Source organism: Zonotrichia leucophrys, unplaced genomic scaffold, assembly GCF_028769735.1.
Source record: "Zonotrichia leucophrys gambelii isolate GWCS_2022_RI unplaced genomic scaffold, RI_Zleu_2.0 Scaffold_879_20347, whole genome shotgun sequence".
NCBI lineage: Eukaryota > Metazoa > Chordata > Aves > Passeriformes > Passerellidae > Zonotrichia > Zonotrichia leucophrys.
The window spans coordinates 8,266-20,347 of NW_026993084.1; the positions used below are offsets into that span (position 1 = coordinate 8,266).

Sequence of the window (12,082 nt, forward strand, 5' to 3'; positions counted from 1 at the left end):
CCACCGTGTCCCTGTGAGGATGACATCATTCTGTCATGCCTCCACCATGCATTCCCTATTCTAGGATTAGTGACATTCAACCACCCACAACCTTTGCCTCCCTTCTCCCACCAGCTCGTCCCGTCCTCTACTCTGTCCCAGGTCAGTTCCCTATTTTGCTTCCTCCCAGCATGATCCCTTGTCCATGGCAAAACACTCATACTCACTCTTTTGTAATCAAAACTATCCCATATTTTAACCAAACATGTATATTCTCCCGTATCGTTTGTGGTTACCTTAGTAAGATTCAGTACCGTGTTTCCTTGTTGTTTATCCTGATCTCAACCGACTTCTGTCTTGCCTCGGCTTCTTTCAGCCCCCCGTTGCCATATTGCAATAACTTCACTGGCCTCAACTTTCTGGCTGTGAAACATAACACATGTTAATTGAACATCTATCCCTTCCATGGCTGTAACCTTTGTTTCTTTAGCCTGTACTAAAATAGACCCTTGAACGGGTACCAGTCTCATGATTACTAGCAGCAATATAATTAAGAAGGCAGCTTTGCGCGGAAGATCATCCGGGTTGGAGACACTATCTGGGTTTCCCATTGGAACGGTGCCTTCTTTACCCTGGTGTAATGGATCCAAGCGTCCATCCCCTGGACCTTCACCGCCGTGTAGGTCGTCATCATCACCTGGTGGGGTCCGCTCCATGATTCCCGTAGCGGATCCGTAATCCACTTCTTGATGTACACTTGGTCCCCAGGCTGGATGTCGTGGACAGAGTTCTCCAGCGTGAGCGGTTTATTCCACTGTAACGTATTTCTTAAAGAATTCAAGATTTTATTAAGTGACATAACATATTCTGCAATTGCCTGATCCCCACTCACATGTACCTCCCCTTTTAATACAGTTGCATGATATGGTTTGCCATATAGTATCTCATATGGACTTACGCCTGCCTTTTCCCTCGGTTTAATTCGAATCCTGAGTAGGGCCAAAGGCAAAGCCTGAGGCCAGTGCAGTTTAGCTTCCTGGCAAATCTTTTTGATTTGTCCTTTCAGAGTTTGATTCATTCTTTCCACCTGCCCACTAGACTGAGGTCTCCAGGGAGTATGCAAATTCCAGGTTATATCTAACATCCGTGCTAATTCCTGCACTACCCTGGCTATAAAATGAGGACCCCTATCTGACGACAATCCTAAGGGTACTCCAAATCTTGGTATTATTTCTTTTAACAAGGTTTTTACCACCTCCTTAGCCTGATTAGTTCTACACGGAAAAGCTTCTGGCCACCCTGAAAACGTACATACGTACACTAACAAGTATCTGTATCCCTGTGCCCTAGGCAATTCAGAAAAATCAACTTGCCAATAATCTCCTGGTTGTGGCCCAATTTGCAACTTTCCCATTTGTATTTGTCTCCTAACTACTGGATTATTTTTCAAACATACTGGGCACATTGCATTAACTCTTTTTGCCATTGTTAACATCTGATTAGAGATTATCTCATTCTTTAAAAATTTTACCAATGCTTCTGCCCCCCAATGGCATTTATTATGTTCTGATTCCAAAATAAATTTCATTATGCGAGTCGGTACCACTATTTGTCCCATCGGCGTAACATACCACCCGAGCTGATTCCTCTGTGCCCCTAGCAAGTTTATTAGTTTTCCATCTTCTATTGAATATTTGGGCTCCTGATTCAGGTATGGGGTAGCCGGATTTGTTCTTACCGGTACCAATGCCATTTGAGTCCATACTTCCCGTGCCACTTGTCGTGCTGTAACATCAGCAAATCGATTTCCTCTGTAAACTTCTCCTTCTGCATTCTGATGTCCTCTAACATGCATTACTGCAACTGCTTTGGGACTATGTACCGCATCCAGTAGCTGTAGCACTTCCTCCCGGTGCTTGATATTGGTTCCCTGTAAATTCAAAAGCCCCCTTTCTTTCCATAACGCCCCATGCACATGAACCACGCCAAAGGCATATTTAGAATCTGTCCAGATATTAACCCTTTTGTCCTTGCTCAAGTACAGAGCTCTGGCGAGTCCAATCACCTCTGCCTTCTGGGCTGAAGTTCCAGGTAACAAAGCCTTTGCTTCTATTACCTGATCCGATGTTACCACTGCATACCCAGCATAGCGAGTCCCATTCTCAACAAAACTGGATCCATCAGTGTATAGTTCCCATTCAGGGTCTTCCAATGGTTCATCCTTTAGGTCGGGTCTGCTGGCATACACTTGTTCAATTACCTCCACGCAATCGTGCACCAGTCCCCAGCCTCCTGGTCACTGCGTAAAAACTCTGCTGGATTAACATGGTTAGTAGTCTTTATTTCAATATCATCCTGTTCTCTCAGGATAGCCTGGTATTGCAACATTCGACTTGATGATAGCCAGTGACCCCCCCTTTTGCTCCAAAACAGCCATGACCATATGGGGAACAAACACTTTCATTTTTGCCCCCAAAGTCAATTTCCGGGCCTCCTGAATAAGGATTATTGTTGCCGCCGTGGCTCGTAAACACGAGGGCCACCCGGAACTTACCAAATCCAGTTGTTTAGAGAAGTATCCTACTGGCCTCTTCCATGATCCCACCTTCTGGGTGAGGACCCCCAATGCCAGTTTTTGCCTCTCATTTACATATAACTGGAATTCCTTGGTCAGGTCAGGGAGTCCTAGGGCTGGGGCCTCCTTTAGTGCCTGCTTCAATTCCTGGAAGGCCTTCTTTTGTTGTGTCGTCCATTCCAACCGATGCTGCTTCAAGGCCTCATACAGTGGCTTGGCTAGGAGACCAAAGTTCATGATCCACAGTTGACACCATCCCACCATTCCTAGAAAAGATCTCAATTCCTGATGGTTACGAGGCAAAGGAATAGCACATATTGCCTCTATTCGGTTAACTCCCAAACATCTCTGCCCTTGTGTGATCTCACAACCGAGATAAATAACACTATTTTTGATCAATTGAGCTTTTTCCTTAGAGACCTTATACCCTGCTTGGCCAAGCATATTAAGTAATTTAATTGTTAATTCCACACACATGTCCCTTTCCTTAGTGGCCAGAAAAATGTCGTCCACGTACTGCAGGACTACATACAAGGATGGAGATATTGTTACCTGGGTTATCTTCCATTCCTCCAGCTCCTTGGCCAGTTGATTTCCAAAAATAGTGGGGCTGAGCTTAAACCCTTGTGGCAGTCTGGTCCACGTAAGCTGCCTCTTTCTCCCAGAATCAGGACTCTCCCACTCGAAGGCAAAATATTTCCTACTCTCTACTGCCAGTGGGATGCAGAAGAAAGCATCTTTAAGATCAATCACAGAGAACCATTTAAACTCCTCCGATACAGATGTTAACAATGTATAAGGATTAGCAACAACTGGATGTATGTCCTTTACTATTTCATTAATCGCTCTCAAGTCCTGTACCAAACGATATTTACCATTAGGCTTTTTCACTGGAAAAATTGGAGTATTATACTCCGATTCACATTCCTGTAATATTCCTTGAACCAAAAATTGTTTAATTAACGGGGCTACTCCCCTCCTTGCCTCAAGCTTCAAGGGGTATTGCTTTACCCTCACTGGTCGGGCCCCTTCCTTAAGTTCCACTTTTACTGGCTGGGCAGCTTTAGATGATCCGGCGACCACCGAGATCTACACCCAGGGTACTACAGCCTGCTCAATTTCTTCTGGAATAGGAGAGGCATCTACTTCCTTAATCACAAAAATGCCTGCTATTTGTTCCTCAGGTATCTCCAATTTCACCCTTCCCCCTTCAAATATTATTTTCACATTAAGTCGGGGCAATAGGTCTCTGCCAAGAAGGGGTGTGGGGCAATTTGGCATATACAAAAATTGATGATCCAATTCCTTCCCCCCAACCTAAGATTTAAAGGTTGTAAAAATGGTTGTTCCTCTAGCTTCCCTGTTGCCCCACCACCTGTACAGTTGTGTCACTCAAAGGTCCTAATAATCTATTAAGTACAGAATATGTAGCTCCAGTGTCTACCATAAATTCCTGACCCTTCCCATCTATCTCTAAAACTACCCTCAGGTCTTTGTCTAGTCAGCTTTGATTCTGATAATTTCCCAAAACTAGTGCTTGAGCTGCCTCTGTTGGTCCTCCCGTAAATCCTCCCACATGAGTATTCCCAACTAACCCCATATTCCCCCCTCTAACCGGGCATTCATTTTTCCAGTGCCCCAATTGTCGGCAAAATGCACACTGGTTTGGATCCAACCTCCCCGTGTTAGGTGCAAACCCAAATCCTCCCCGACCTCTCATCATCCCCCTCTGTCCGCGATTAGCTCCTCCCGACCTCGTCCCCTAATGAATTTTCCTCCTGCCCCTGTCTGTTGCATTACAGCCAAAATACTAGCTTGTTGTCTTTTTGCAGTTTCTTTTTCCCTGTTGTTGTATACCTTCCATGCTACCTCCAACATTTTATCCAAATTCCGAGTATCCTCCCCTTCCAGCTTTTGTAACTTTTTCCTAATATCCTCTTGTGATTGCCCTAAAAACAATAATGCCAATTGAAGTTTCCCTGATTGATCTTCTACATCTAAATTAGTAAACTTCCGAGCCGTGTCTTTTAACCGTTCCAAAAAGGCAGACGGAGACTCATTCTTGTCCTGCTTGACCGAATACAGCTTAGACCAATTCATAGTCTTAGGTATTCCTGTTCTAATTCCTTCCACCAACAATTCCTGATATCGTTTTACAGCCCTTATTCCTCCCGTAGAGTTTGGATCCCACCTGGGTTCCTCACTTGGCACCAATTCATCAACTGTTTCATTTAGTTGTCGCAACCTAATCTCCTCACGAGCCTTTTCTCTCATAGCTTTAATAACCATCTCCTTTTCTGTAGAATCCATTATAGTATCCAATAATACCTGTAAATCATTCCAGTCCGGATTCTGAGTTTTTATCACCATTTTAACCACCCTTGCTACCCTTTCGGGATCCTCCCGGTAACTTCCAGCCGATTGTTTCCATATTACCAAGTCCCTGGAGAGAAAGGCACCTTTATAAGTATCCTTTCTCCCTGTGGTCCCACAGCTTCCCTTAACGGCGCAATTAACTGTGGCCCCTTCTGCCCCTTCCTTCCTTGGCGAGTCCGCTCTGCTAACGGAGTCCTTTTAATACTTTCACTCTTTTCAGTATCACTGTCACTCTCACTAGATGCCCTTTTTATAGTTATGTCAGCAGGAGGAGCAAAAGGTACATTAGGAACAACCGGACCCCTCGGAGGTGCTACACAATAGGACAAATCTTCTTCAATCGGGGGATACAAATCACGCTCCTTTCTTTCTCTACATCCAACACACCTGCTCTCATCATTCATCTGTAAAACCAAAATACCACACTCCTTTTGCCATTCTTCTTTCCGATATAAAACGAAAAACAAATCTAAATATGCTATTTCATCCCATTTCTCATTCCTCCTTAAAAAGTGCATCAAGGATTCCATTATCCCCAATTCCAGTGTACCATTCACTGGCCATCCCACTTCCCCAATCTCATATTCAGGCCACCAACGGTTACAATAATCTATCATTTTGCTCTTATCTAACTCTTGAGAAAAGCCTTCGCCTTTCCACCTTTTCAATATACAACCTAATGGCGTATTTCCAGGTATTTTTCCATTGGCCTGCACCAAAGTTTTAAAAGTTTTAAAAGACATCATATTACAGCCTTTAATTTTTCTTTTTTTTTTTTCTTTTTTTTTTTTTTTTTTTTTCTATTCCAACTTTAATCCCAATAAACCAATATACCTTTTCGCCATCCTTCCCCAAGAAAAAAAAAAACAATAGGAGGCGAATTCCGGACCTGCGTACCCTAGACGTCTTATGGCCGGAGCCTAGGCTTTTTCCATTAACCACCAAACCAAATCCAATTATCACCTTTTTCCAATATAAAGCGCCTTCGGGCTTACCTTCTGCAGTCGTCCGACAGGCGCGGGGGGTCGGGCACGACCCGATGACTCCTCCGAGAAGTGCTCGGCGCCGGCTTGGAGTGGATCGAGACGCGAACCGCCCCAGCAACCCTCGGAGTCCTGCCGCGGTCGCCAGAAAACTGTTGCCCGAATGATAAAGGACACAAAACTCGGATAAGTTTTGTGCGGCGCTTTATTGAAGGGCCCGGGGGCCTGCGGACTAGCGTCCCCAAAAACAGAACCCCGAAATTCACACATGGGTGTTTTCCTTTTATATACATGCAATTCATAACAAAGTCTCCAAGAAACAGTGGCCCTTCGCCAAACTACGGACCCTTGTAATACATTCCCTAGTTCACGAACAAAATCATAAATCTTCTACCTGTCCTATTGTATGCTATCCCCAAACCGGTTAGTCTTCTTACTCTCCTACCCTGGCTTAATGTTTATTAGGTTTCTAAAGCTACTTGCCAGGGTTACACAAAACTCAATCACATAATATCAACGGCTACAAAATTATTTTTACAAACCAATTCACACAAAACTCATAACTAAACTATAATAAAACATTTTGCTAAATTTCATTTCTTTTCCAACAATCAAACCAGCCCGACTTGGCACTGGTGCCACCTTTCATCTGGGAACCATCCTGCGTATCGTGGATTTTCAGGAGCCAGCCGGCCACTCCCAGCACCAGGCCCGGAAACACGAAACACGGCCCCTTTCCCTGGAAACTAAACTAGACAAATCTGGGACATTTTACCAACTAATATTGTTTGAATAATGTGGTCATAATAATAGATATCTACAACGAATTTTTAAAATCTTTTTCCAGTTCAGAATGTCCAAGGGTGAGGTCTTTTTCTTCCCTTATCAATATTGCAACGAAATTGATAAATAAAGACCAAATCTTTATTTTTCTTTTTAACCCAAGTTGATAATTCCCATTCATTAATCCATTTTTTGGACCAATATTTGCCCTTCTGATGTATGTTGTCACTTCTTTACAATAGACATTCTGTGACTATGTTGACAAGTCTTGGGTGATGATCCTAACTGGTCTTAGATACACATAGGGGAAATTTCCTCAGCCAGTGTCAGTCCTCAGCATGCATATCAGAAGATCTTTCTATAGCTGGGAATTTTCCCATGAAAGGGATTCAGTTAGGGAAGAGACACTTGTCCCAGAGTTTTACATTCTTCTTGAACACTGCTTAAGGAACATGGATCCCATGTCCATTTGGATCTCTGTCTGCACTGAACTTTGTCATGCCAGTGCTTGAAATGCATCTCGAAGAGAATTCACTACACAGAATGGATGAGAGTGGTAGGGCTCAGTGGGCCTCACCAGGCCCAACCCCCCTGTTAAAGCAGGATACCTAGAGCCTCTTGCCCGGGATTCTAGCTGGGTATACTTTTAATGTCTTCTAAGATCCAGGCTTCAGAAGCTTTCTGGGCAGTCTGTGCCGCGGTTCAGTCACCCTCACAGTAAAACATCATTTGGTGATGTTCATAGGCAATCTCCTGTGTTTCAGTGTGTGCCCACTGCCTCTTGTCTTTTCACTCAGCATCACTTAAAAGACACTGGTTCCCTCCCTTTTGCATTATTGCTTCCCGTATGTATGTTTGCAGCCAAGTAGAGAAATGTAAAAAACTTTCCTGAAGGCCACGCAGACAATATTCCCTTCATCTACCAGTCAAGTTGATTCATCAGAGGTGTTGAAAAAGTTGTTCAGCATGAAATTCCCCAGGAAAATCCATGCCGAGTACATTGCTTTGTCCTCCTTCATATGCCAGGCAGGGCTTTCAGGAATAGCTGCCCCATCGACTTCGTGGGGATAAAAAAGAGGCTGGCTGATTTGTACTTTTCCGAGTCCTCCTAATTGTCATTTTTGAAGAGGGCAGTCTTTTGCCTTCATGCAGTCCCAGCTACGGAAAACTCCATACTTTTGACTTTAGCGTTACTTGTCCTCTCCAACTTCGCAAAAACTTTTTCCACTATGTCTGGCAAGGAGAATCTGGGTCAGGGCTGAAAACATCAGCCATCGTGTTGTACATGTTGCAGAGAAGTCTGCAGAGTGTTTTGCAGGAAGAAAAAGAAAGTTGTCCAAAACACCTTCCAACCGAATGTTCATGTGTTTGGAAAAGGTAGGAGAGTAGTAAGGTACTGTTTTCTATCAGTTGGCAAGCTGCGCACACTATCCCAGTGCTGTGCAGCTTCATTCTCACCTTTCCGAAGTAGCCGCACTCTCCAGCTGCCGGAGGCGAAGAAGCCACGTCTTCGAGCAAAGGCGATTGTGCCGGTCACAGTGCACTCCAGTGCGGCGGCTTCTGCCGAAATGTGCCCGGGACCGGCGCTTAGCTCCGGGGACATCCGTACCTTCTTCTTTTGGGACTTTTGAGGTCTACATCATTGCAAAAAACTTTTCCACTATGTCTGGCAAGGAGAAACTCTGCCTGCACAGAAAACATCTCCCATCGTCTTTTACATGTTGCAGAGAGGTTTGCTGAGTGTTTAGCACGATGAAAAAGAAAGTTGCTGAAAACACCTTCCAAGCGAATGTTCATGAGTTTGGAAAAGGTAGGAAAGTGGTAAGGTACTGTTTTCTATCAGTTTGCAAGCTGCGCACACGATCCCAGTGTTGTTCAGCTTCACTCTTCACCTTCCGAAAGCAGCCGCTCTCTCCGGCCCCCGGAGACGAAGAGGCGGCTTCTTCGTGCAAAGGCGATTGTGCCGGTCACAGTGCACTCCAGTGCGGCGGCTTCTGCCGAAATGTGCCCGGGACCGGCGCTTAGCTCCGGGGAACTCCGTATTTCGTCTTTAGCGTCTTTTGGGGTCTACATCATTGCAAAAAACTTTTCCACTATGTCTGGCATGGAGAAACTGTGCCAGCACAGAAAACATCCTCCATGGTGTTTCACATGTTGCAGAGAGCTCTGCAGAGTGTTTTGCAAGAAGAAAAACAAAGTTGTCCAAAACACCTTCCAATCGAATGTTCATGTGTTTGGAAAAGGTAGGAAAGTGGTAAGGTACTGTTTTCTATCAGTTTGCAAGCTGCGCACACTATCCCAGTGTTGTTCAGCTTCATTCTTCACCTTCCGAAAGCAGCCGCTCTCTCCGGCCCCCGGAGACGAAGAGGCGGCTTCTTCGCGCAAAGGCGATTGTGCCGGTCACAGTGCACTCCAGTGCGGCGGCTTCTGACGAAATGTGCCCGGGACCGGCGCTTAGCTCCGGGGACATCCGTACCTTCTTCTTTCGGGACTTTTGAGGTCTACATCATTGCAAAAAACTTTTCCACTATGTCTGGCAAGGAGAAACTCTGCCTGCACAGAAAACATCTCCCATCGTCTTTTACATGTTGCAGAGAGGTTTGCTGAGTGTTTAGCACGATGAAAAAGAAAGTTGCTGAAAACACCTTCCAATCGAATGTTCATGTGTTTGGAAAAGGTAGGAAAGTGGTAAGGTACTGTTTTCTATCAGTTTGCAAGCTGCGCACACTATCCCAGTGTTGTTCAGCTTCACTCTTCACCTTCCGAAAGCAGCCGCTCTCTCCGGCCCCGGAGACGAAGAAGCGGCTTCTTCGCGCAAAGGCGATTGTGCCGGTCACAGTGCACTCCAGTGCGGCGGCTTCTGACGAAATGTGCCCGGGACCGGCGCTTAGCTCCGGGGAACTCCGTATTTCGTCTTTAGCGTCTTTTGGGGTCTACATCATGGCAAAAAACTTTTCCACTATGTCTGGCATGGAGAAACTGTGCCAGCACAGAAAACATCCTCCATGGTGTTTCACATGTTGCAGAGAGCTCTGCAGATTGTTTTGCAAGAAGAAAAACAAAGTTGTCCAAAACACCTTCCAATTGAATGTTCATGTGTTTGGAAAAGGTAGGGAAGTGGTAAGGTACTGTTTTCTATCAGTTTGCAAGCTGCGCACACTATCCCAGTGTTGTTCAGCTTCATTCTTCACCTTCCGAAAGCAGCCGCTCTCTCCGGCCCCCGGAGACGAAGAGGCGGCTTCTTCGCGCAAAGGCGATTGTGCCGGTCACAGTGCACTCCAGTGCGGCGGCTTCTGCGAAATGTGCCCGGGACCGGCGCTTAGCTCCGGGGACATCCGTACCTTCTTCTTTCGGGACTTTTGAGGTCTACATCATTGCAAAAACTTTTCCACTATGTCTGGCAGGAGAAACTCTGCCTGCACAGAAAACATCTCCATGTCTTTTACATGTTGCAGAGAGTTTGCTGAGTGTTTAGCACGATGAAAAAAAAGTTGCTGAAAACACCTTCCAATCGAATGTTCATGTGTTTGGAAAAGGTAGGAAAGTGGTAAGGTACTGTTTTCTATCAGTTTGCAAGCTGCGCACACTATCCCAGTGTTGTTCAGCTTCATCTTCACCTTCCGAAAGCAGCCGCTCTCTCCGGCCCCGGAGACGAAGAGGCGGCTTCTTCGCGCAAAGGCGATTGTGCCGGTCACAGTGCACTCCAGTGCGGCGGCTTCTGACGAAATGTGCCCGGGACCGGCGCTTAGCTCCGGGGACATCCGTACTTTCGTCTTTAGGACTTTTGGGTCTACATCATTGCAAAAAACTTTTCCACTATGTCTGGCAATGGAGAAACTGTGCCAGCACAGAAAACATCTCCATGGTGTTTTACATGTTGCAGAGAGGTTTGCATGAGTGTTTAGCACGAGAAAAAGAAAGTTGCTGAAAACACCTTCCATCGAATGTTCATGTGTTTGGAAAAGGTAGGAAAGTGGTAAGGTACTGTTTTCTATCAGTTTGCAAGCTGCGCACACTATCCCAGTGTTGTTCAGCTTCATTCTTCACCTTCCGAAAGCAGCGCTCTCTCGGCCCCGGAGACGAAGAGGCGGCTTCTTCGCGCAAAGGCGATTGTGCCGTCACAGTGCACTCCAGTGCGGCGGCTTCTGCGAAATGTGCCCGGGACCGGCGCTTAGCTCCGGGGACATCCGTACCTTCTCTTTTCGGGTCTTTTGGGTCTACATCATTGCAAAAAACTTTTCCACTATGTCTGGCAAGGAGAAACTTGCCTGCACAGAAAACATCTCCATGGTGTTTACATGTTGCAGAGAGTCTGCTGAGTGTTTTGCAGAAGAAAAAAGAAGTTGTCCAAAACACCTTCCAACAGAATGTTCATGTGTTTGGAAAAGGTAGGAAGTGGTAAGGTACTGTTTTCTATCAGTTTGCAAGCTGCGCACACTATCCCAGTGTTGTTCAGCTTCATTCTTCACCTTCCGAAAGCAGCCGCTCTTCCGGCTCCCGAGGAGCAAGAAGCGGCTTCTTCGCGCAAAGGCGATTGTGCCGGTCACAGTGCACCAGTGCGGCGGCTTCTGCCGAAATGTGCCCGGGACCGCGCTTAGCTCCGGGGAACTCCGTACCTTCTTCTTTCGGACTTTTGAGGTCTACATCATTGCAAAAAACTTTTCCACTATGTCTGGCATGGAGAAACTGTGCCAGCACAGAAAACATCCTCCATGGTGTTTCACATGTTGCAGAGAGCTTGCTGAGTGTTTTGCAAGATGAAAAAAAGTTGTCCAAAACACCTTCCAATCGAATGTTCATGTGTTTGGAAAAGGTAGGAAAGTGGTAAGGTACTGTTTTCTATCAGTTTGCAAGCTGCGCACACTATCCATGTGTTGTCAGCTTCATTCTTCACTTTTCCCAAAGCAGCGCTCTCTCGGCCTCCGGAGCGAAGAGGGCTTCTTCGACGCAAAGGCGATTGTGCTCGGTCACAGTGCACTCAGTGCGGCGGCTTCTGCCAAATGTGCCGGGACCGGCGCTTAGCTCCGGGGACATCCGTACCTTCTTCTTTTGGACTTTTGAGGTCTACATCATTGCAAAAACTTTTCCACTATGTCTGGCAAGGAAGAAACTCTGCCTGCACAGAAAACATCTTCCCATGTGTTTACATGTTGCAGAGAAGTTTGCTGAGTGTTTTAGCAGATGAAAAAGAAAGTTGTCAAAACACTTCCAACAGAATGTTCATGTGTTTGGAAAAGGTAGGAAAGTGGTAAGGTACTGTTTTCTATCAGTTTGCAAGTGCGCACACTATCCCAGTGTTGTGCAGCTTCATTCTTCACTTCGAGCAGCCGCTCTTCCGGCTTCCGGAGGCGAAGAGCGGCTTTTCGCGCAAAGGCGATTGTGCCGT

At 45.9% G+C, this 12,082-nt stretch overlaps 1 long non-coding RNA gene across 1 annotated transcript; it reads right to left on the reverse strand.

The window, feature by feature from the left end:
• Positions 1–323: 323 nt before the first annotated feature.
• On the reverse strand, positions 324–6,131 carry LOC135442033 (uncharacterized). Its single transcript, XR_010438604.1, has 3 exons — positions 5,926–6,131; positions 611–806; positions 324–402 (listed from the first exon to the last, which is right to left on the reverse strand). It is a non-coding gene; the product is annotated as an uncharacterized LOC135442033 (long non-coding RNA).
• Positions 6,132–12,082: the final 5,951 nt, after the last annotated feature.